This window comes from Tachysurus vachellii, chromosome 1, assembly GCF_030014155.1.
Source record: "Tachysurus vachellii isolate PV-2020 chromosome 1, HZAU_Pvac_v1, whole genome shotgun sequence".
Lineage (NCBI taxonomy): Eukaryota > Metazoa > Chordata > Actinopteri > Siluriformes > Bagridae > Tachysurus > Tachysurus vachellii.
The window spans coordinates 30168238-30194365 of record NC_083460.1 but is presented as its reverse complement, the minus strand read 5'-3'; the positions used below and the strand labels follow the sequence as shown (position 1 = coordinate 30194365).

At 37.0% G+C, this 26128-nt stretch overlaps 1 protein-coding gene across 1 annotated transcript in view; it reads right to left on the bottom strand.

Annotated features, from left to right (window-relative positions):
- ptprsa (protein tyrosine phosphatase receptor type Sa) overlaps positions 1–10264 on the bottom strand; it is a 218031-nt gene extending 207767 nt beyond the window's left edge. Inside the window, exon 1 of the mRNA XM_060882282.1 lies at positions 10001–10264. The gene's annotated coding sequence lies outside the window, so the exon portion shown is untranslated. The remainder of the gene's footprint in view (positions 1–10000) is intronic.
- Positions 10265–26128: the final 15864 nt, after the last annotated feature.

Sequence of the window (26128 nt, the reverse complement as noted above, 5' to 3'; positions counted from 1 at the left end):
CCTCATTGTTGTGAGTGTTTTGATATGTCACATGTCCATGTTGTAAAAAGTTTTTTGATTTTGCATATTTTGGGGGCGGGGCTGCGGCACAACCGGAAGGCCAGTCGGTACACCAAGAGTATCACCCTAAAGGAGCTGGCCGAGTTTGGTCTAGATAGTTCAAAAGCTTGCCGAGTTATAAACCTCCAAAGTTTATAAGGGGAGTCTATGGGAAAAAAGGCCAATTTGAGACCCGGTACCGGAAGTACCGGTACTCGGATTGCTTATAAAAGTCATAGCACACCTCTCCTCAATGAGCCGGTCGATTTGACACGTCATTCATGGGTCTAGGACAAAAGCCGCGGGACAAGATATGCGCCGAAGTTTTGTCCGGCACAATAGTAATAATGTTGCTTTGCAAGCACCATTAATAAGAGGAAGAAGAAGAAGAAGAAGAAGAAGAAGAAGAAGAAGAAGAAGAAGAAGAAGAAATATTCTTAGTGGTTAGCACGTTCGCCTCACACCTCCAGGGTCGGGGTTCGATTCCCGCCTCCACCTTGTGTGTGTGGAGTTTGCATGTTCTCCCCGTGCCTCGGGGGTTTCCTCCGGGTACTCCGGTTTCCTCCCCCGGTCCAAAGACATGCATGGTAGGTTGATTGGCATCTCTGGAAAATTGTCCGTAGTGTGTGATCGCGTGAGTGAATGAGAGTGTGTGTGCCCTGCGATGGGTTGGCACTCCGTCCAGGGTGTATCCTGCCTTGATGCCCAATGATGCCTGAGATAGGCACAGGCTCCCCGTGACCCGAGGTGGTTCGGATAAGCGGTAGAAGATGAATGAATGAATGAATGTTAACAATGGCCTTGAGTGACTGAATATATTTCACAATATTTCCAAATGAAAGCATTACTCTATAAAGCGGTGTGAACCTGTATTACATCATCATCATTATTATAACTGCCATTACACCATGCTGTGATTTACATTTTCACTGAATTATAGTACTGGAGCTCAGCTGCACTCCCCTGTGCTCTGTCTGCAATTTAACCCCTGTGAGTCCTTGAAAGTGTTGTTTTATGGCAAATTGTGAAGCAAAGGCGTGATACAGTGCTGGGTGTTGGAAAAAAGCCAAGCAGCTGAATTTTAAACACACTGGAGGTTAGGGAGAGACACAGAAGTGATAGCAAAAGGCAAGGATTACAGTAATCTGAGCAAATGGATTTCTCCTCAATTTTGTTGTAATGTATAATTAAGGGAAATGAAGATGAGCTACTGTTACCAATGTGAAGTTGATTATTCTCAGATAATATTATTTATGTTTTCCACTTACCTGGAAGTTTATATGATTAGAAGTTTGTAATTCGTTTTATTCTTTTAAAGAACAGGCCTACTTTTTTCAGGTTGTGCTGTTATATAAAATGAAACTGACTAATCAGATGTAACCAATAAAATAGAATACATACAGTATGTGTGAAAAGAATAATATAACACAGTGAGATTTAAGTTTAACAATTTTTTGACACCCTTACAATTAGATATTTTGTGACACCTGCCCCTTGAAAACATCACTTAATCTTTCCCTAAAATGTTTAACAAGGTTGTAGAAACTTACACAGGTTTCTTGGTTCTTTCTATTTTTTTTTTTTTTTTTAATGGTATTAAATATTTCAGATTTTTTTAGCACAGCATGCAGTAACTCCAGCACACTGTGACAGCTGTGATCCCAGGTCATTTTAAACTTACGGTAACTTCTGCACTTCAGAATGACAGAGAATTAGGTATGAAAATGAGATGAGAAAACACTTCCAAACTCCTCGGATTCGGGCAAAACTACTCTATCGTCATTCAGCGCATACACACACTCTCGCACACATTTCCTTGCAGACATGAAGGCAGCTGTTTTAAGTTTCCTTCACGCGTAAAGCAATTCGGAGCTAATAAGCCTCATCGATGCACTGCTGAAAAAAACAGCACCTTGACAGAACTTACAGGAAACGGCACATAAAGTTTGTTTCCTGCTTCTTGTTCAGAAACACACTGTACTGAAGCACAGCATCGAGGGCAAAAGCAGGTTTAATCAGTGCCATGAAAAAAAAATCAATAATTTCTAAAACCTTATAATCAAAGGCAGTACAGAAAGCACAATTCCCGAGTGTGCAAGTCAACGCAAATTGCTCATCTTAAGAAAATGAGGTTTTGTTTTTGTTATCAGCACAAGTGTGTGTCAATGGATTAGAATTGAAGACTAATAGAGAAACAGGAGCTTAATGACACTAGAGAAACCAACAATTAAGAAGAAGATCATGAAAGAAATGTTTTGCTCAGTACAATGCCAGAATTTACAGTATGGTTTAACTACTTACTTTATTTTGTTTTTATGGCACTTTATTCATACAGTATTGTAAGTCATTAGAATTTAATATGTGTAGGGATTTCAAGTCATTTCCTGTACACACAATGCGTACTGGATTTTCAAGTACATTTTTACAATTAAAAAAACCTGCTGTTTATAAAATAACAGAGACTTTACAGCAGATTCTCCACATTACATACTTAAAAATTGGTTTATATTCAAGAAAGAATAAAGTTTATAATCTCTTCTCAGAAAAGACATTTATTTAACATTCATAGATGAAAGGAGTCTCCAGTGTCACCTTTGGAGTTTTTCAGGAACGATCTGCATTTTTCTCTTATTAGCCAGCATGTGACTACACAGACAAAAAAGTATAGATACATAATTAAAATTGAATAATTGTTACCATTGGCAAAATACTATAATATAAAAGGAATAAAACACTTTATGGTATAGGAAAATTCATTCAACACTAAATTACTAAGTTTTCTAATAATTTTACATTACATCCTGTATGAAAGACAAATATTAGATGAAAATACATTTACTACAAAGCCACTGATGGTTCCTCAATTAACCCTTAAACCTCATTTGCTCTTTATTGATAACAGGCCCTGCCGTCTGACCCCAATTCTTAACTTGGGACATGCACAGAAAACATCTCATTGTACTCACATCAGTATACACAAAATCTCCCTGAAGATAAATTCCATTAAACAATTCATCAGAAACATTTACAAACAGAAACAGTGAAGGATAGCTTTCATACCACTTTCTACATTTTTTTTCTTCTAAAGTTCACTTTCCTGTATTAATCGTTTTCTTCAACACCTTTAAAGGGATTTTTCAAACCCACCAGTGACTCTAATTAATATTTAGTGTAAATGGATAGCATAGTCTATGAAAAGAGATCCTTGGAGCTCAGTGATAAGGGGAAGAACACACACTGACAACATGCAAGCAAAAACAGGGCTTTTATTCAGCCTGCCTGCTTTGATCCTTAACCACGCATGTCAGAAAGAAAGATTAGGGACAGAAAAGGAGGCAGTTGGGAGATCTCTGTTGCAGCGTGAGACAATTCCAAACCCTCAAATCAATAAGGGCTGATGTGGGCCAACCCCCCTTCCCATCACTCCTGTCACCATCGCTTACCTTTTTTTATTACCAAGTTCATGCTGTTCCAATAAACTTACCCAAACCTTTTCATACAACCGAATGAATTAGAAGATCTAGCCAAATTGCTACCTAGCAAGGTTATATAAAATGACCTACTAGTACAATGACTGTACATTAAAGAAAAGCACTTGGGTTTGCCACAACCGAGGTCAATATTCACACTGGGAAAGTTATGTGTATTAAGAGATGGGTTATGCAGCTGTTTCACGACAGGTTGACATCGTACGATTACAGTGATTTATACTATTGGTATTTTTTCAAGAAAAATCTTATCCTTATACTATAATAAACTGTAGAATAACGTAGTACTTATAAATGTAGAAATATAGTGTTCTCCATCCATGTCAGATTATATGATTTCATCCTGTACATATTCAGGTTTGGTATTAAAGTACCACTGAAAACTCTCAAGGCTTTTCTGACCCATCAATTTGCTTCAACTCAGCCTTCTTCTGGACTCTCACACCCCCAAAAAGTCATATCCTTCTCTCCTTATGTTGCATAATACATGAGGAAAGTGAAGATGAGCGATGAATCATTCATGCTCATTAGGTGAGTGAGTAAAAGCTCACTGGACGACAGCTCAATAAAAGGAGTGAACAAATTTCATCCTCCTGTGTCGCCCAAAAACCTCGCCGAACTCCAGCCAGGCTGTCGAGACGAGACGTGACCTTTGAAGTGGTGACCTCAGGGGCTGTAGGGTAAAACCCCACCCACAGCTTTTCTCTCATTTAGCTGTCTCGCCAAGAGACCTAAATGAAGCGCCAAGCAGCATGAGATTATGCCTCGTCTTTCTCCCTCCTGGTGTTCTGTTCCTTATGACCTTTACAAAGAGTTACAAGCACACATGAGTGAGAACATGGAGCAGAGAAAAAGAGAGGGAGGGAACCAGAGCAGGAGATTCTTACTGCATGGGATATTATGACCTCTCAACATTATTTCATGTTGTTATTTTTTCTTCTTCTATGACCACTCAAGGGTGGACGAATGATAGCTATATTAGTTAGACAACTAAAACCTCCAGGGTGCTGCACAATTCTTTAAAAGTGGTAAAATGTATATGCTCATATAATGAGTATATTTATTAGAAAATATATAATTTATTATTTATTATAGGATACTATCATTTTTACTTGATTAAATGTTTTTTCTTTAAAGCAACACTTTAAAAACTTTTTTGTCTTGTCAACATCAATAAAAAGTCAGCACAATCTCTAACTGAACATGATCTTGCTTGGTTTCATCCGGATTCAGTTTATATCATTGTTACAGAATAATTAATCCAGCATACAGCATTCTAGTGTTAACTAGAGGATTTTCAGGATTTGGAAACATGTGCTATACCAGGGATTTATTTACCTTTATACATCACATGAAAATGAGCAGTACATTTTATTCAGCTTGTTAAACCTACTTGAAAATCACTGTGCAATTAAACTATTAATGAAAATGAAGAGGCTGAACATGAAATGTGCTTTAATGAGTAGTGACAATTAACTTAATGAAAATGAGTAGCAATGAATGTACACATTAAAACCATTGCGAGCAGTAAAGGGCTTTGCAAGTGGTCAGGCATTTGTAAGTTCAAATCTCAGTACAAAACCTTTCAGGGGTCCATGAAATGGCTTCAGAGTCGTGAACTAATTCCTTAAATTTATGTATTTCCTTGTATTATATGCATTTCCTCCTTCTCAAAGTAATCACAGGCCAAAACTTATGAGATTTACAATGTCTTTAATGTCCTACGAATGACATTTGAGCTACTTTCTTTGCAATACACATAATTACTGTCTTTTCCTAAATCCCCGAAGATGTTTTGCTCTATAGACTTACAGCAAACATAGAGGACATGTAGTTATTTCTTACCTCATTATTACATGGACATTTCTTACAGTTATTTTTATGGTTACAATAATAATTACTCAAACATTATAGAACAACTGTAAGAAAAATTAGCATGTGTCGCAGCAGTTATTAATACTTACCCTATACAACTAGATATTATATGCAGTGGGGTCTAAACATCTGTGACCACATAGAAAATCTAGGATATTTTTTCTGATATTGACTCTAGTTGAATTAACATGGCTTGTTAGTTAACATGGTTTTACGCAAACTTGTGCATGAGTTTCAATAAACCTAAAGGAAGACGTACTGCTTTCTGAACTGTTTATCCTACACAGGGTCATGCGGAACCTCTGGTCTATCCTTGGAGACTCAGGGCACGAAGCAGGTACAGTAACACCCATTGCAGGTTACAACAACACAACCATTCACACACTACAGACAATTTAGTCATGACAATCGGCATACAGTGACTACTGGAGGAAACCAGAATACCCAAAGAAAACCAGAAAACACACACACACAAAAGCCAGGGGTCAAACCCCTGACCCTGGTATCGTGAGCCAAATGTGCCCCTGGGATGTAACAATTACTAAGAATTCACAGATTACTAAGATTCTACTTTTTATGCAGTTTGATGCTGATAATATAAATTATAATGGAAAAAATCCCTGTGGCGTTCTCAATGTAGAGTAGAATGTAGAGTAAAAAGCTGTCCAATCAGGAGGGAGTAAGAGAATTAAAATGGATTCAGGGTTAATTGACCAACACAACATGCTGGTGAGGATCAAGCATCATTATGTCAGACAACAGTGAGTGGTTCTCATGATCCTCTCTACTGGGTTAGGACTACTATGTTACCTCTATTTGGATTTTAATCGGCTGGAGAAAAAATATTTTTCTTACACCAAGTAGCTATAATTATAGTCTTGTGTTTCTGTCAGTCTCTTATTCAGCCTGGATTGCAATCTTGCATTAATTTGCCACTTCTATTTTGTCATGCTTCTGTATTTTGTTTGTGGCTGCCTGTTATCTGATTGTTAATTAAGGATTTTTTGAGTAATTTGCAGATTTGTCCAGTAATGAGGGCGCTTGGTGGAAAAGCCTTAATAAATTATGCTTCAGCGCACATCCATGCGCCTCTGGCACGCCTGCTTTTAGAAAATGTCTTTGCCTTAATTCTAAATTCTTTTGGATCAAAATTTCATTCAATTTGGAAAAATAAGAAGATAAAGTTCTGATCCTCTGATAATGGTTTAACAGTGATGGTTTAACCTAGACAGGTCCTGCGACACTGTGTAATCTGTGTGTGTGTATGTGTGTGTGTGAACTGCTGCTCTACAGGATACAAAGATCATCATATTTCACTGTTAAATACACAACAGGATGACTCTTATCCTGGGAAATTCCATAATATTAGATGAACATAATCTGGAAACAAGAAATCCAACCCTTAATAAAACCTTTTTTAATTAAAATAATATTTATGATATTTGATGTCAAAATTATGTAGCTTAACCAACCAACAAATTCAAGATCTATACGGTATCTGAATATATTTAATGTCATTTGAATACATGTGTGTAAAGCTGAATACTGTGCATGCAGAGCCCATGAATCAGAGGGACTGCTGACATGTCACTGTGGTTATTGATTAAGCAGTATAAACTGTTTTTATGACTTCAAGACAATCATAGCATTCTGCTTTGTAATTATAATTTTTATTAAGATAATAGATCAGCCTCAAGAGATGCTGGTTGGATCATTCCTAATGCAAAGCGCTGATAGCCTCCATTTCTGTTTTCCATCAGCCAGAGGGCAAAAATAAAGAAAATACAATAATGATAACATGCAAAGGTCTTCATTGAAAATACAAGTCCCTGGCCTGTGATGAAATAAGAAAAAAGGTTTGTGAAATGAACATGACACAAAAAGAAGACGAGTCGAGTCACGTCAGCCTGCAGTTCATTTGTGAGGTTACATCATTGTGTGTGTGTGAGTGCATGTGAGTGTGTATGTGTGTGTGTGAGTGAGTGTATGAGTATGTGTGTATGTATGTGTGCGTGTGTGTATGAGTATGTGTGTGTGTGTGCGTGTGTGTTTATAGCTTTGGAGGGGACTAAATGTCCCAGCATTGATAGGAATATGACTGTGTGGGGACATTCGGCTTGTATTTATAATGCTACTACTAATAATAATACTACTAATAATAATAATACTAATACTAATAATAAAAAAGACAGAATATTTTATTTTGGATATTGAGGTTAAGGTTTAAGCATAGCAATAATTTACTAAATTAATAATTGTCAATGGAAATGTAATATGCGTTAATCTAGGAGATATAAAGGTCATCGGATATACGAACATTATAAAAAAAAAAATATATATATATATATATATGAAAAACAAGTAAAATTATGTTATTTCTCACAGCGGTGCATAAACCCGATATTTAACCTGATGCTCCAGATGGGACAGAGAGCAAACAGTACTGCTCATGCGCCGTTCTGCCACTATTTACCATATAAGGAAGCCGTTTACCCCAACGGTTGCAATGTCAAATTTACTTTTCAATCTTATGGCTTCGTCCCAAACCGCATTCAACCGTATTTAACACGGTGCCCAGAAATAGTTCTTCAGTGCGCATGAACAGCCATGTCACACACCAACGGTCGTACTGGCCATATGGCTGCGTCTCAAACCGACAAACCGCATAGGATACTACACTGCTAATGAGAACACAGTCGGATGTGCGTTATTTAAATAGCCATCTGAAATATTACATACTTTTATCGACAACGTGTGAAATAAATACATAAAAAAAAACAAAGTGCACAATATCCTCGGGTATAGTCTGTGTAAATGTAGCGTGTCTTACAGCGTTATTCCACATGATATTTATTGTGCTGTTCACTCCGAAGAACAAGGAAAATTGGAAAATTGCTCATTTCTTTTCTTATTTTTTGAATGAGGCGAATTTTACTCGTTTAGGTCTAATTTCTCCTAAATTTACTTATGAACCCGGACCTGAGGGAACTAGAGTCACCAAAACTGCTCGGGTTGCCAGATATACAGTTTCCAGCTATAATTGGTTATGTAATTAATTCATTGATTAATTAATTAATTAATTTAGATAGATAGATAGATAGATAGATAGATAGATAGATAGATAGATAGATAGATAGAGCCTAGTTATAGATGTGGTTTATATTGAATTGGCTATCGATATTGTATGTTGGTTCAGTATAACAGAGGAAAATTGGGTTGCCAGATTTTGGTTGATGAGATGTCCCAGGTGTGTTCGGAGGAGCCCGTGACCAGGGTTAGACCGTTTTGGTGAGATGTGGAGGGTCTTCAAACCGTGCCGAAGTAAACGCAAGCAACAAAATCTGGCAACCCGTCTTAAATATGAGACTGAGGTTAAAATGATGCGCGGAATTCTGCTTTCACACTTAACCCGCGATCAGAAGTTAGTTGAATTGTGGAGAATAGTACAAAATGTTAGACCAATAAACATCTACAACACATAGTCGACCTACGTGGCGCAAATAAAACATTGGATGCAATTAGGAACGTATGGGGTTGTGAGAATAAACGCACGCGCGACCCACCACGACGCGCGCGCATCGCACAGACCTTTATGGATCATTTCAGTACCAGATACCGTGATGCATCCAGACAGCACGCAAACCTCAAAATAAAAAAGATATATTGATGTGATTTTAGTCTTCAATTTGGGATTTTATTCTTCACTCTTGTGCAGGCTCCGTTGTGTGTGATTGTGGACATTCCGGCTATATGTAATGTGTGTATGTGTGCATATATAATCACGCTCACACTACTAGGGTGGAGCAAAAGTCTCTAAATGCATGCTAATGATTTCCATCTAACGTCAGATTTCCTAAAGTCCTAAAGACGAAACTGACAGGCTTTCCGAGTCTCCAGCATTTGCTCACATGCAGGAGCTGGAGAAAAATAATATTAATAATAATAAAAACGTATGGTGTTCATGGTCGTTTTAAGTCTAAATTCCTTGATCTATTATATCCTATAAATTCAGAATTGTCAGTTTAATAGAAACCTAAGAATTCTGATATTTCACGATGCTGATGAGAAACTAAAAGGCGCATCCAAAGCGCACAACAAGAGACAACACATACTCCGATCCTTCAGAACAGCACAGCGTCTACTTGCTTCATGTCCCAGATTCATCTTTAGACACATATAAAATAAACACTATATGCACTTTAAAATAGATGTGATCGTTTCCTATATGACCTACAGCTTATACTTTTGTCACTTTATCAGAGCTGGCATCACTGACACCGGCTCTGTCACGCACGTTTATTACTGTATGCACATTAAACAGCTTCTTAAACGCTGTACACCACGTCGAGCATGCACGTAAAACATGCACGTTTTGATGCGCATTTAAGGAAAGAATGCAAATCAAAGCATCCCAGTCAGCAACCAAGTTCTGACAGATCACAGGGAAATGCACGAGTTATTCATCATCACTTTAACTAATATTAATCTCCGAAAGAATAATAAGAAAAAATAAATAAATAAATAAATTCCAAGTGCACTCTATGCTGTAAATTCCAGATGCACTTGTTTTTGAATCAGCCTTTATAACTTGCTCTTACCTTTTTTTTTTGCTCCTAAACGAAACGACCGCTCTCCTTTTCCTTGTGCACGCGCAAAACCCCTTCACATCTTCAAAAAATTATATATATGTATAAATATACATACTTATAAATGTATAAATAATAATAATAATCCCGTATGGATGCGTTTTCCGAGATCCGAGCCGCTCAATTTGGCGGTAAATATAGGTTTAAATCCCCCGGTAGCGTCGCGCGACTCGGTGTGTGTATGAGAGTATGCGCGTGTGAGTGTGTGTGTGTGCGTGTGTGTGCGTGTGTGCGCGCGCGCGAGTGTACGGTAGGACTGCCGCTCCTCCTAAAGCCGCCGGTTTGGAGAAAGCGAGAGGAGGGTGATGTCATACACACACACACACACAAACACACACACACACACACACACACACACACACACACACACACCACCACCACCTCCATTCTCTATCGCTACGTCCTCTCATAGCCACGCCCCTGCTCCCCTTTATTTCCTCCCACAACTCCGCCCCTTTTTGGATGAAGTCATAAGCCGCGTTCTCAAACCGCACACTACTGTATTAAATAACGTGTCGTAGTCACACACTACGGATGGTGAGCATCCTAATACTGGTGTGTGTTTAATATTGTTACAGGAGAATGACCAAGACGCAACAGCGCGTACTTTATTCATGCATTCATTAGAGTACATTAAAGAGTCTTGCACCGGCTCTAGCATTTAAACATCAACAATTATTAAACAATATTACAGAGTCATTAGCTGCTGACTTCATCGTCATCATCATCATCATCATCATCATCATCATCATCATGATCATCAACATCATCATCAGCAGCAGCAGCAGCAGCATCATCATCATCATAATCAGCATTATCATCATCATCATCAGCATCATAATCAACATCATCATCAGCATCATCATCACATTTATAGGTTTATATCTGTATAAATCCTCTAAGCAAAGAACACCTTTAAAGATTGTCTGAAATCAGATTGGGTGTTTAATAGCTGTTTGTGCTTCAATCAATACAATTCAGCATCTTGGGTGTAAAAAAAAATTATTCTGTAATAGACCTATGTTCACCCAATTAAACACTCTCTACAATGTGTATGTCCCACCCTAAGTGGTGTGTCTTGCACCACAGTTGCAGTTCACATTAGCCATGAACATGATTCAGCTATGTGATTTTCACTGAGCTTCATCCGTTATCCTTTTCCAACAATAACCTCTGTGAGAAAAAGTGGTTGGAGTTTGTTCAGTTTTAAAAGGGTGGGGCTTGTGCAAATTGGTGGTTTTGTGACTTTCCAAAGAAATGTTTGATCCGCTTGGAGCTGTTCAATGCAGAATGATATACCTAAAAAAAAATTGAGAATGATTTCATCTTTATACTGTCAGAGCTTCTCTATCAATAAGAGTCGGTAATATAATTTTACCCACCACCAAGAATTGTCAGATGTCTCCTGCGGTGCACCATCACCATTGGTGCCACCAAATCTGATGAGACGACCTCCAATCAAACATGTACGCTATAACTCAAAAAAACAAAAATATCATGCTCGTTAAAGCTGACAGCTGTGGGGAAAGGTGACAGTAAGAAACTCTTCTCAAAGGCTCTCATTATACTTTTGTGGTTCTTTGCTAAACTACTACTGCCATGTGTTGTATCTTGAATGCTATAGGCTGTTCAAATCAGTCAAGCACTACAACGGGCTGCCTCTCTGTCTTCCTGTTTCAAAGCAAATATGTCAACATATACAGAATCAAATCATACCTCTCAGACCAGTTCATGAAGCTGCATATATAACTGTTGAAAACAGTATGAAGTGGAAAATCTTTTAAAAATTGGAACATCTTTTACACACTATTGTAAGTTGTGTTGCAATCTGGTTCTTTCATGTTGCCTAAAAAGGTTCTACATCAACTTGAACACAAATTAACGAACAAAGTTGTCACTACCGTAAGATCCATAACCATTTATTCCGTACAAGTATGAATCATATTAAGGATGATTTACACGGCATGTGGCACAAATATGAGTGCAATCCAAATGGCATAAAAGAAGCCTACGCAGAGGACTTTGAGGAGAGAAATGCTCAGGGTTGCCAAGTGTTGCTCTAGAGTGAAGTGCTGAAAATCAAATTGCTTTAAAGGACCATTTTAAATGGACACCACTCAGGGATAACTAATGAACCACATTTTTTCTGTACAAGTATAAATCTTAAACAAATCGTTAATTACGGTTGTGAATAATAATTATAAAGTAGTGAACTAATTAGTGCTGATTTTATAACTTTAGGATGTGTATATTTGGTCAGAATTAGTAAGACAAATTAGCACCCAAAGCAGAATATAACTGATAGTGGCCTATTGGTGCTGCCAAAATGAAACAATTAAAGCCTACAGTACACAAGAGAATTTGAGGATTGAATACTCCCAGCAAGTGACTAAGGTGCTTCAGTACATTCCATGCATTTTCTGAACTGCTAATCATGCACAGGGTCACAGGGAGCCGGGAGCCTGTCACAGGGAATTCGGCATACAAGGCGGAGGACACCCTGGACAGGATGGCAGTCCATTACAGGGCACAATCACACACACTCTCACACCTATTCACACACTACTGACAATTTACAGAGGCCAGCCAACCTACCATGCACATCTTTGCCCTGGGAAGGGGAAACTGGAGTACCTGGTATGGAGCATACTGCTACATTTAATCATAGTAAATAGTAATAGTAATAAAAACTATAAATGTTCTTAAGGAATTTTTGGATATTAAGATGTTCTACTGTCTGACTGAGAAACACTCATTTGGAGGTTTCTACTTTACCCTACAAAGGTTCTCCCAGAAAAGCAACTAAAGTCCCTTAAAGAAACTGTGAAGCAAATAACTGAAAATGAATAAAATGATGCTAAATTAAAACATACGCATGCCATACAAAGTTAGATTTATTTACCCCGATGTTCACACAGTTACATGCAAATTATACAAATGACCATCGACTCTTAGAAAGAAAAGATTCAGGTCTCACTGAAAATGAAAGAACTTCATGACAAACAGTATTAAATCTCTTGTCAGGACATGTCAGGCCTTAAAATATAAGCTTACAACATGCCACATTTACAAGTGAAGCAGCATATTTGGGTTAGATGGGCTTTGGTTTTATCCATGGGTTATTTATCAAACGTGAGTCTCAACATGTCTTTAATGATGATGATGATATTTTTATTAAATCCTATCTATAAGAATGACGGTGATGTAACCAAATGTCAGGGGCTGTTTAGATACTTGGGGAAAAGTTGCAGCACATACTGTAGGTTGCAGCACATAGGTTGCTTGGGGAAAAGTTGCAGCACATAATATTTAAACTTGCATTCATTTATTTATTCAACCCCAGTAAACTTTTTTGGTGGTCAGTCATGGTGAATCGGGAGAATTAACAGTAATGTACAGGAGACCAGTCTATCACAGGGCACATTCAAACATGATTTTACACCTACAGTATGTATTACGCCTATGCACAATTTATCATGGTCAATGATATGTATTTGAGAGAGGGAATGAAACCAGAAAACCTTGGGAAACCCATGAAGACAGGAAACTCTGAATCAGACTGGTGACCCTGGAGTGAATGAGTGAGCTAACATGATTAAAAGTTTTTCATTTCAGGTCGTCTTTAAATGTATGCAGTTCTCCACTCTGCCTCCTAACTACACATTTATTCAGATCAGAAACACAGTGTTTTAGTATCCTGGCCGCTCAGTGATGGATTGATGGATTGAGCTTTTCTTCTGAAAAGCCTAAAAACCTTTCATTTCAGACTATAACTAGGTCAGTAAATGAGACAGAAATTAGCTCCAAAACGTGCAGAAAATACTAACAGGTTGAAAAATAGAGAAAAATAAAACTTAATAATAATTTTACAATTAAAATAAAATAGTATGGTGATGTTAATCTAATAGAAAGAGGATGATCATGTCATGTCCACCACACCATGCAGCCTTCCAACATGGCCCCCAAAGACTCCAACTCCCATCACACACATTCAAACTCACATGATTACAGATGACAATCACCCGAACTCACATCTGGACTCACACAGCCACATTATATAAGGACTTTTATCCCCAGTAACTGACTGTCAAGTATATGAGCTGTGTTCATGTGTTAGTTGTTGCAGAAACTTGTCACATCTTGTTTCATCTCTTGTTTCTGATTTCCTCATTTTTGGATGTTGCCTATCTCAGTTTATGTTGTCTCATGTTTTGGATCTCTATGCAAACTTTACAAATTAAGCCTGTGTTTATCTGTATCTGTATCTGCTGCCTGACAGAATAAATAACCAGGAGGTATGAATTATGAATTTGTTGCACCTTGATGTGAAATATGTTGCTTGTGCTTTATGAGTCTTGTATTTATTTCCATGACTAAGCATCATGACGTGACTTTATCATAAAGCCTTACACCTACAATAACAGTTGTTTATATTTTTATAAGAAAATGTGACACCTGTCAGGCATTATGAATTTAAAAGACATTTTATGACACAAAATGACATCAGTATTCATAAATATGAAATGTTCCAAGAGATCATACTATTATATTTAATAATAACAAAAACAAAAGACACAAACAAAATAAATGTTCTTCAGGAGTATTTCTTAGATAGTTCTGGGTTCTAAGCTTGACTGAGAAACACTCATTTGTAAATTTCTACATTTACTCCAACCTCTAAACAAGGTTAGATAACAGAAAACATACAAAATACCAAATTACCATTTTTAATTTTTGAGTTTAATTTCTATTTTAGAGAACGTGTTTGTGTTCCTCCTCCTCCTCCTCCTCCTCCTCCTCCTCCTCCTCCTCCTTCTTCTTCTTCTTCTTCACAGCTTAGCATTAGGCATTTTTGGACTGAAATTGACCACAATAAAGCTCATGCTTCTGCCAATATTTTATAATTCACTATGTTTTTTTATGTCTATCTATCATTTATTTTTTATCTTACTGTATTTGACAGAATTGCTATAAATTAGGTTATTAATTAATTCATCAAATTATTCTATATTCACAGCTCCAGATATATGGTAGTTATTACTTTTGAATTTTCCTACACTAACATTTATTTTGTTTTGCCTATTTCCTTTCATTTTCCAAAACAAAAATGACTAGTGTCCCATCTATGGTGTATACACCCCTCATTCCCAGCAACAACCTGAGATGCGAATGAACCTGGTAGACCAGTTTTCATAAGCTTAGATACAAACACAAGCTTAGATCCAAACAGTCCTCTTAGAATTAAATATATTTATGAAGTATATTAACTTCATTGGCATAATTGACTGTCTATTTACATCCAGTGAATACATTTCCACTCCAAATGACTTTTTATTGGTAGCAGCTGAATTTGAATATCTGAACATTAGTTATTAGGTATTAGTTTGCTGTAATTGTGCTTCTGTCTGCGATACGATATTTTAAACTAGAATCAAAAAAGATAACAGCAATAATATAGAAATAAAATTATTATTTCGTTATTATGTTATTATTTCTTTATAATTTCTTCATAATATAGAAATAAAGTCATGTCATAACTGACGTTTGGGAGCAACACCACAGCTGAAGCTCCTCTACACCTTCCTAGTGAAACTAAAAATCGTCATATTCTCAAATAAAGCAGATATTAAAAGACCTTGATAAATTTATATTACATTAAATAAAATGAGGATCTAAAAATGAAGAATAAAATATTAAGTAAATTAAAAAGTCACGGTGTTGGGTACCATTTTTGACACGATTGAAACTTTACGGCTTTAATCCGACAGGCTGTGCTAATTAAGTAGAGAATTTATGTGGTGTGAAAAGTACAAATAAACAAATAAAATTTGATAAAATCAAAAAAAAAAAAAAAAAAAAAAAGAAAGAAAATATACAAAAAAGTTACTTTTTTGAAGTAAAGTCAGATTTCTCAGCATGTTTCACTTTAACCAGTGAAATAAGTTTTTTGGTATAAATTTCAGGGCCTTTGAAACCTTTGTAACTAATAGTGATCAATTCCTGGTCACTAGGAAAAGTAGTAATCATTAACTGATCATTAGGAACAGTGGCATTTACAGATACATTGTTTAGAACAATGATGATCAGTGATTTGTCAATTTGGGAACAAAGGTGATCAGTGATTGGTTGTTGGGAATAATGATGATCAGTGATTGGTTGTTGGGAATAATGGTGATCAGTGATTGTTGTTGGTAATAATGGTGAGCAGTGATTGTTGTTGGAAATAATGGTGAGCAGTGATTGTTGTTGGAAATAATGGTGAGCAGTGATTGTTGTTGGTAATAATGGTGAGCAGTGATTGTTGTTGGTAATAATGGTGAGCAGTGATTGTTTTTGGAAATAATGGTGAGCAGTGATTGGTTGTTAGGAAAAAGGTGTTCAGTGATTGGTTTGTGGGAACAATTATGATTAGTGATTGGCTGAACAGGAAAATGGTGATTAGTGATTGGTTCTTTGGAACAGATGTGAACAGTGATTGTTGTTGGAAATAATGGTGAGCAGTGATTGTTGTTGGAAATAATGGTGAGCAGTGATTGTTGTTGGTAATAATGGTGAGCAGTGATTGTTGTTGGAAATAATGGTGAGCAGTGATTGTTGTTGGAAATAATGGTGAGCAGTGATTGTTGTTGGTAATAATGGTGAGCAGTGATTGTTGTTGGTAATAATGGTGAGCAGTGATTGTTGTTGGAAATAATGGTGAGCAGTGATTGGTTGTTAGGAAAAAGGTGTTCAGTGATTGGTTTGTGGGAACAATTATGATTAGTGATTGGCTGAACAGGAAAATGGTGATTAGTGATTGGTTCTTTGGAACAGATGTGAACAGTGATTGGACTTGACTAAGTGCTACAGTAAGGCTTTACATGCTAGTTGTGAGTTGAGTGAACAGATTCTCTGAGCTGTGATGTGAGCTGAAAAGCTGTATCAGATGCAGAACGATCATTTACACAAAATATAACTAGATTTGCTAGCGTTTTTAATTTTTTAATTAGATTGATTTAAAAAGGATTTAAAGGATTTAAAAAGATACTAGTTCTACGGACATCATTACTAAGCTTTCAAAAATGAGCAGGATCCATTTTTGAATAATTCACAATTTACCTTTAAAAAATAGCAAATTGTAATAATCACAAATCTACATGTTTTACAATTTGCTCAGATTCTTTTATTTCTGGCACATTTTTTTATTTTTTCTTTCTTTTCTCTGTTGTGTCTGTCTGTTACACAGAAAAAGCTTGAAGTAAGACAAAGACGAGGCAGAATATCAGAGATAATGTAGCGTGGAGTAGAGTCCATCAAATGTGCCTTTTCAGCTCCACGACTGTGTAGTCTGTACTCCAGCTATTCAGGAACAACTCATTAGATTATGGGTTGAATACGACAGGCGACTACAACAGTGGAACAACAGCAGTTTTGTGGGCTTGTAAAGAAACAGAGCTTTCCATCACTCTCTCAGCGGCCCTCAGTCGTTTCCAATGTTCTCTAGTGCATGACTTTCACACTCCCTAAGACTCTGTGCATTGCCTACACTCTGCAGTAAGATATCTATAGCAACTGTTTAACACATCACTCATGTGGGCGAAAGCGCTAGGCTATGACAGAGAAATGGAGCTGTTTTTCTTCACTGGGTTGGAGAATGGACTGATCCTGTGTTCCCAGGGGTGCACACAGCAACCACAAGCATAAGAGTGAAAAAACGGAGATGATAAATTGGTATTAGATAATCAGGAAGGGGATTATTCATGGATATTTTCACATTTAGTGTACTGTTTAAGTGATGTTTAGGGAACTATTGATTGATGGGGGTTTTTATCTTGATGATATTTTGTAGGAAGAATTAATAAAGATAAATCTTAGCAATAGGTCCTCAGTGCTTAAGGTTTACAACAAGTGACTGGAAGGTGGTGTGGTGAAACTGAAGGTCAAACAATTGCTGAAAAGAGACCTTAAGAACAGTGAGCAAGATAATTAGTGTTCAGCTTCTAAAGTTGGTTCTTAGTTTTGGATAAAAATGATCTGCTGAATGATATTATATCACAGAGCTGGTCAGATGGTGCTGATTATTAATGTTCTGTAACATTGTGGAAATCACTGAATTATCTTATTTCTATGTTATCGTTTCCATAAATCTATCTGTTTCTATAGTAACATCATTAGAACGGTACACTGTTCTTTTTTCTATATGTATGGTTGATGATAGTTAGAAACAGATTAAAAAATTGGCGGAAATGTTGATTTTGTTTTTTAGTGAGGAGATGTACAGTATAGAGGTGTTGATGGAGGTGTTAACTAGAGGGGACTCCAGTGACATTGCTTAGTAACAGTCAGACATAAAGCTGTTTTTAGATGCCGAGAATCTTCAGAATAAAAAAAATCATGAATCTTGATGAAAATCAGAGGCTGGTGAGGGAAGGGCTGTTTATGTAAATATTAATGTAAATGAATAATGAATCATTTATCTGTTGTTAAGATTATTTCAAATTGTTGTATAAGAAGAATAAAAGCTTCTGCTTGAATAATAATTATTTTGGGTACTAAAAGGAACTCCACTTCATTTTACCAGCCTGTGCTTGACTATATCCCTATAAGGCAAGTCATCAATCAACGAAAACAGGAAATCACACACTTTAGCACAACCTCAATGTCCAACTCTTTCCCAACCTTGCAGTGCACTGTTCTCATTCCCAGCCTGATCTAATTGGATTCAACCTTGGCAAAAGCACTAGCGACAATGACAGCAAGCTGCCACCGAGCTCTGTGCAGTGCCATGTCCTTTGGGGACAGCTGGAGAACGAGACACCGTTTACCATCACCATATGTGGGATTGCTGCATAAATTCTTATTAACTGTTCATTTTTCATATAAGCTTCCATAAAGCTCTATTAGCACACATGTGTTTAGTTTCTGATGTGAAGCGATAACTTCTCCCTTGTGTCCTTTCTGCGTTATCCTCATTGTCTCCTCCTATCAGTATTAGACATCTCCCTCTCACTGTCTGCCCTCCCCAAAGGCAGTGTGCTCAATATAGCACCCGACGAAGGAGTCCTTAATGAGTGCTGGTTGCTAGGATACAACCCATCGAAACAGTTGGTTAATTGTCCATTCATGCCCGGCGCTAAAAAGCAACGCCTCCCCATGATAAAGTGCTGATCTTTGTCAACACGTGTGCTTTGTCCCCAACATGTGCGTTTGCAACAGAATTCCCCGCTCTCCATGTGGAACTGTAGCTGGAGGTCTTATCACACAACATCAAAACTGTGAAAATGAACCTTGGGATATCTTATCAGTCCACATGGAGTATAAAACAGACTGAAAGAGATAAAGTAGATACTGAGAGACAGTGATGGCTGGTCATGATAGAAGCTGAAATTTAATGTCTATAAATCTGAGAAAAGCACTATATCATGAAGTCTTTTTGATGGCATAATAAGGATGATGCATGGCAAATATTACACACACACACACACACTTTTTATTTATGTAATAATTCCATAATACTTACAGTAATGGGAGCAATTCAATGCTTGTTCTGCATCCCAAATGTTAAACAGACAAGCTGGAGCACTTTCATTTAAACCTCACAGACATTTCTGTACTTTACAATGTGTATTTTGTCTAGTGTATAAGCAATATTTATTTCTCCTCCAATACCATTTTGTCAGGTAAAAAACAAAAAAAAAAACAGCAAGTACAAAATCTGAATATAGGCAAAGTCAACAAATAATTGTCTTATGCGCACACCCACAGCTCCAACACCCCTCATGCCCCCACCCATAGTCCTAATACCCCTCATACCCCCATGCCCAACACCCAAAAACCTAATATCCCTAATAGCCCCCACACACCTCTAATAGCCCCTAATACCTTTCACTTCTAGTCCTGATATTCCTCATTACACATTCCCCTCACATGCCCCAACCCCCCAACATATAACCCTCACAGCCATTATACCTTCTATACCACCTATACTCCCCATCCATACCACTCATACCCCCTTTAGTAATAGTTTGTAAGAAAACAAAGGATTATGTTAATTAAACCAAACTAATGCGTACTGAAATACCTAATGCATTTAAAATAGCCTTCTTAAAACTTAATAAGTTAATAAGGATTTGAATAATTGAGAATGATGGCATTTAAATGAAGGAACGGATAATAATTCAGATAAGTGTTAGCAAAACATCTAATATGCCTTAGCTGCAGAAAGATGAATATGTGTTCCATCAACTGTGCTTTTTCTGGATGCAGAGTGCATGTGTTTTACAGACTCACAGGAGGAAATGTGGTACAGTTGGTCATTTAAAACCTGCTCTTGCATTGCTGAAATGGATTTATTATGAGTGGTATTCAATAATCATACAGGTGAGTTGTGAGATGATTTCACCTAAAACACCAGCAAAACACACAATGCAGTCTTATTATACTAAATAGAGGGCATTCAGTTTTCTTGCTGTGTCATATCACCTCCAGCGCCTTGAGTATAAGAGTTTGCCTCTCTCTCTCTCTCTCTCTCTCTCTCTCTCTCTCTCTCTCTCTCTCTCTCTCTCTCACACACACACACACACACACACACACAGGTACTGATTGTTGTCCAGTTTCTTTCTGAATTAAATTTAAGCCAATTGTCCAGTCTTTATTATTCTTATATACGTTAATACATAAGAAAACACACCCTAAATTTGTACCTTTTATGAGACTTTACACATAACGCACTTGATTTCTTATTCAGTCTGATGATGCTGAAGAGAAAAGGAAGGAAAATAAAAGCGCAATGCCTTAAATGTTACGAAACATTATAGATCTGAATTGTCTACAGGAAAGGACCTATATTTTCTGATGAAGAGAAATCATAAAACTTTACCAGTGATTACAGCGAGACCACCGTGTAATAGTAATGACCTTGAATTGAGACGTAGTTAGTATGTATGAGAAGTTCCAAACGGATTCATTCGAGGACCACAGGCACTGACTGTAATGTTCTTCCTCGTTTCAAGACAGGCACACCATCTGTTACATATTCATACATCTAAGCCTTTCAACTCTGTACTCTCCTGTGCAGCTGAGCGAATCCTCTTTCAGCGTGTTGAAACAAACAGGGCAGCAGCTTGGCCGTACGGCTCCCTCCAGGCTGCACATTGTTTCTTGCAGAGGGAGTGGAAGTGCCTGAGAAACCTATTAAGCATCGTTGGTCTTGGGAGATTTAGTGTGACGCGTGTGTGTGTGTCTAGCAAGCGCTACCTGAGATCCCTCGTTTATGTTCTTTGTACCATCTTCCCTCCCCAGAGGGATTGGGGTATAATGGTAAAGCAAAAAGCAACTCTTATATTTTTTTGGAAAATGCTCATTTCAGAGAGAGAGAGAGAGAGAGAGAGAGAGAGAGAGAGAGAGAGAGAGAGAGAGAGAGAGAGTTGAGAGAGAGAGAGAGAGAGAGAGAGAGAGTCAAACAACTAGAAGAGCCTGGTGATCAGGGTGCATGCAAATGAACTTTCCTTCTGTGTTCTTTTCTGATGGTGTGTCGTGCCGTACCATGCCGTACCGTGCCTTACCGTGGCTTATCATGGCCCTGCCCTCCCCTATACTCTACTACCACCCACCCTCCCTCCAATAAGAATTTGATTACAGCTGCTCATAACTACGCGTAAAGAACACCCGAGACACGATGTTCCCCGCTATCCGTCTGTCTCTGGGCTGAACTTAGCACAGCTGATTTATTGCACGGCTGCCATGTTGGTGCCAATTGAAAGTGGCAGAAGAGCCTGCTGCTGAATCTTAATTATGGGAGCTCTTTCAATCCCCTCACTCGCAATATGCCTTCAACATCATGCCTGTCATTTATTCTGGCTAGGAAAAATGCACAGAGATGACAACAAAGACAACAACAAACATCAACAGCTAATGTTGTAGGAAACTGCAGCAGGATATCAAACATTAGCTGCAAGAAGAGGGAAAATATATTCAAACATCGACTCTTCATGCTAATTATATACTATAGAACATTTAACTGAACAACTGAATAGTTTTTCCGATTAGCCAATCATGTGGCAGCAGCACAATGCATGATATCACTGAGATACAGTTAAGAGCTTCAGTTACTGTTCAAACATCAGAATGGGGAAATAAATCTGTGTAAACAAGACTGTTGTGTGTGAAAATCCCAGATCAGTAGTTTCTGTAATGCACAAACCACCCCATCTGGCAACAACAACCTTTCCACAGGTAAAGTCACAGAGATCACACGTTTTCCTAACTCGAATGTTTGATGTGAATATTAACTGAAGTTCATGAGCTGTATCCGCTGGTGATTTTGATATAAGAAAACACATTGCTGGAAAGCACATGCTGTTGTTTTTTTTTAAAAAAAAAATCATCCACTCCATTGCTGATAATTTACTAATTACTTCCCTAATTTGTATTCTTTACTTCCTAGAACCTACTGGATAAGATATAATGGTAAATGAAAAACATTCCACATTTGAACTCAGGGCTCAGATTGATATAAAACCTGTTTCTTGTATTAAATCGGTGCATTTCCAGAAAGAAGGTCCTCCTCTCCACAGAGGTGAATAGTTCAGCAGAGTTGATAACGTGGTCCAGGAACAAGACCACTACAGGTTTGGGAAAAAAAAAATCTCCTCTTGCTCTGGGTAAATGGATTCTCAACGTGGTCAGAGAGCATGTAAAGGGCAAACATGTATAATGTGACATCTCCAAGCAATGCTACATGCAGAGAGCCAGAATAGAAAACAGCATACACCAAGAGGATTCTTTGTGTTGTATAAATGCAGCTTTATCATGTGCAATACCGATCAGATATTATCACTATCCAAGGGAGTAACACACAATTCCCTGGAATACTCATTTAAATTCACTGTCGGAGGAGTCAAGATTTGATGAATAGAATAAAAACAAGAATACAGGATGTCCCAAAAGTCTCAACAGATAAGGGGAACGTACTAAAGCATTCTCTAGGCTGGATCAGGAAGATGTCGCAAGGTTGTAATGGACTTTAACAGGATACATGGCAAACACATCACACACGACACCGGAACCAAACTGGGAGCAAAAGTTTTTAAAGACGACCCAGCGTGCTCGTTTACATTGTGGTTTTTTTTGGGACACCCAATAGTGGAGAAATGTACAGAATCTCATTATTATCACTGAGATAGGAGTTTTTTCACAGCCACACAGAGAAGTGAAATAAAATGAAGATGTCTTTTTGCCTTCTGGTCTATTTAGCAAATTTATATTTTGTATTTTGTATCAAAAGATGAAAAGAAGTAAAATCTCAAAAAAATGATTTTATGTAAATTGAATATGAATCAGAATCAGAATACTTTAAAATCTTTAAAGTCACTGAAATATGAATAGAAAAATACAGACATACTGTATATACACTAAAATAATATATACAAAATACATAAATAAACAAGGATTTAAATAACTATACAGGTAAAGGTATATTAAAGGTGACGTATCTTGGTAAAAAGTACAGAGAATCAAATAAACAAATCAAAATGATATTTGACAGAGAAATATTATGAATTATCAGAGAAAATATATACATTTGTAAAAAAAAAAAAAAACAATAAAAAAATAATAATTTCTATATAATGAGGAATCAAAAACATGGATATTAACTGTATCTGATCCCCCTGTGGGTGGTGCTGTTTTTAATTCCAACCTTAAGGGAAAAGCACAACTGCTAATTTAGGGGGACTTAACTATCAGTTAACTATTTGTTAAAAGATAAAAATAATTTAGAAAATTAATTGATGCTGCCAAAAATGCAGGTTCGAGTCAGTAGATCAATAGAATTAATTCTAGACACTCACATACTGTATGGCTTCATGCATTAATCATCACCTAAATCAGATGAAAATACACAAGAGTTCACATGGACAGCTAGAAACAACTCCATTCCATTTTGTGCAAAATATTTCAAGGATAAATATACAGAATATAAATATAATTTGCTGCAAGTGAAGGTGATAAAATGTTTTTTTTTTTCTCAGTCACATCACTGATTTTGTAAATATCTTTATTTGTTGGCAGAACCTTCTTATATATCAGATTGTCTAAATAAATATGCTCCAATGTTATCTGGCAAGCTTTCACTATGAAAGAAATAAAACCAAAAATGTAAATAATTTAAAACCTAAATAAATCATAAAAAAGCAAGTAAAAAAGTTATTTTGGGCAAGAGTGGTGCGATTGGCTGGGTAAGCGTCAGGGGTCTGATAACGATCAATATGATAAAACGAAGTAGAGGTTTGAGAAAATAAGAACTAGATTTATTGAAACTATTGCTATATAGAAATCACAGATAAGGCAAATGGGAGACATACATTTCCCCCCACCCACGTTGATGAGACGCACACAGTGCGTTTTTGCGTTGATGTCTTTATGAGTTATTTGAATATGAAATAGAGTTAATCAGTGTTCTATACGTGTGTGGATTAGAACTTCAGCAACAGCACAAACGACAACGTGAATTGAGAATTTCCCAATTCTACACCCATTAACTATGACACATTAAAACTATGAACTGAAACATCTGACTCGAATTATTTCTCTGACCAATCCTAAGGCATGTGTGGTGCAATGTTTCTACAGTTTCCCACTCAGTCAGTGTCAGAGCTATTTGGCAGGTACCTTTAACTAGAGCGACTTACATTTATCTCATTTATACCACAGATCAATAGTGGGATCTATCACTGAGCTGCTGAATTGTTAGCTTGTCGCGTTCACTTGTATTAGCTCTTGATAATTTTGATCATTTATACTCCACTGTGTCGAAAATTCTTTGCACTGTCTTGTCAGATTTTTGTCTGTTTGAATTTGTCAATCAACAACTTTTGATAATACTTAAAACAAAAACAAAACAATACAAAAAAACTTTTTAGAGGGTACAAAGTGATCACCTGCGTCAATGTAAAGAATTAAAAGAAATTCTTTGGTCAACTGGTCAGCAGATAAATGTGCGTTTACTACAGGTCAAATTTAGAGCACTATATGGTTTTCATATTGTTCCTTTTTGAGAACGCTTAGGGGAAACAAAAGGAAACCTTTTTCCCTTAATGAGCTTTCTCTCACAGATGACTCTAAGTACAGTAGAAGCACCTACAGGAAGTAAAAAACCCTTAGCTATCCAAATAATCCTTAAAGAATCAAATTTAACAGGGGTAGAAATTTCACCCAGTGTTCCCATGTCCCATGCACTGCACAAGGATTTTTAACAGTTATCAGTGTCTAGATAAAGCTAAAGTCAGATAAAGCTCACCTTGTTTAAACCCACAGAAAATGTCCAATACTCTAATTGAGCCCTCTTCATCTCCTTCATCCTATGTACTTCAGCCTGTGACTCAAAAATCAATAAAAGCCCAGCATCTTTGAGGAGATATCAGTTTTTTATATGCACTTAAAGGAATCAAGTAACCAGGTTATGGGATGCTTGCAGATCATTTGTACACAGATATTTCCTGCACAGAGAAATATCACAAAATGTAAGACTTTGGTATAAATACTGAATGTTCTACAAAAACAAATAAATAAATAAAAAAGGATAAGATAAGACTAAGAACCAGAATAAGCGAAGATGTCTCAATTAGTAAAAATGATGACCATTCATGCTGACATTTCCTACATTTAGCAAAGGCCCTTATCCAAAGTGACTTACATTTTATAATTTTTTTATACAAATGAGCAAATGAGGGTTAAGGGCCTTGCAGGGGGGGGTGGGGGTGTGAGGGTAAGGGGTTAGAAGGTGGTTCAATAAATGAAGGATTGCTCTAACTTTGACAACTTTGTCGCTTCGTCGTTTATGATGTAGAGTATAATGTAGAGTGAACTGAACTGGCTCGCTAATTAGCTATTGACATATTGACATTGTCTCTTCTGAAGTGTCGTATTTGCCAAACAACGTAAATCCCTACTCTCGATTCCGAACAGGCCGCTCTCATGACCAGGTTAACAGAGCTGTCAAGAATCTGTGACGCTTAATTAATATTCTGTATTATCCAAAGCAGGGTGGTATTCTGAAGTGAATTTATATTCATTTATGTTTCTTTTTTTTAAGGTGGAAAA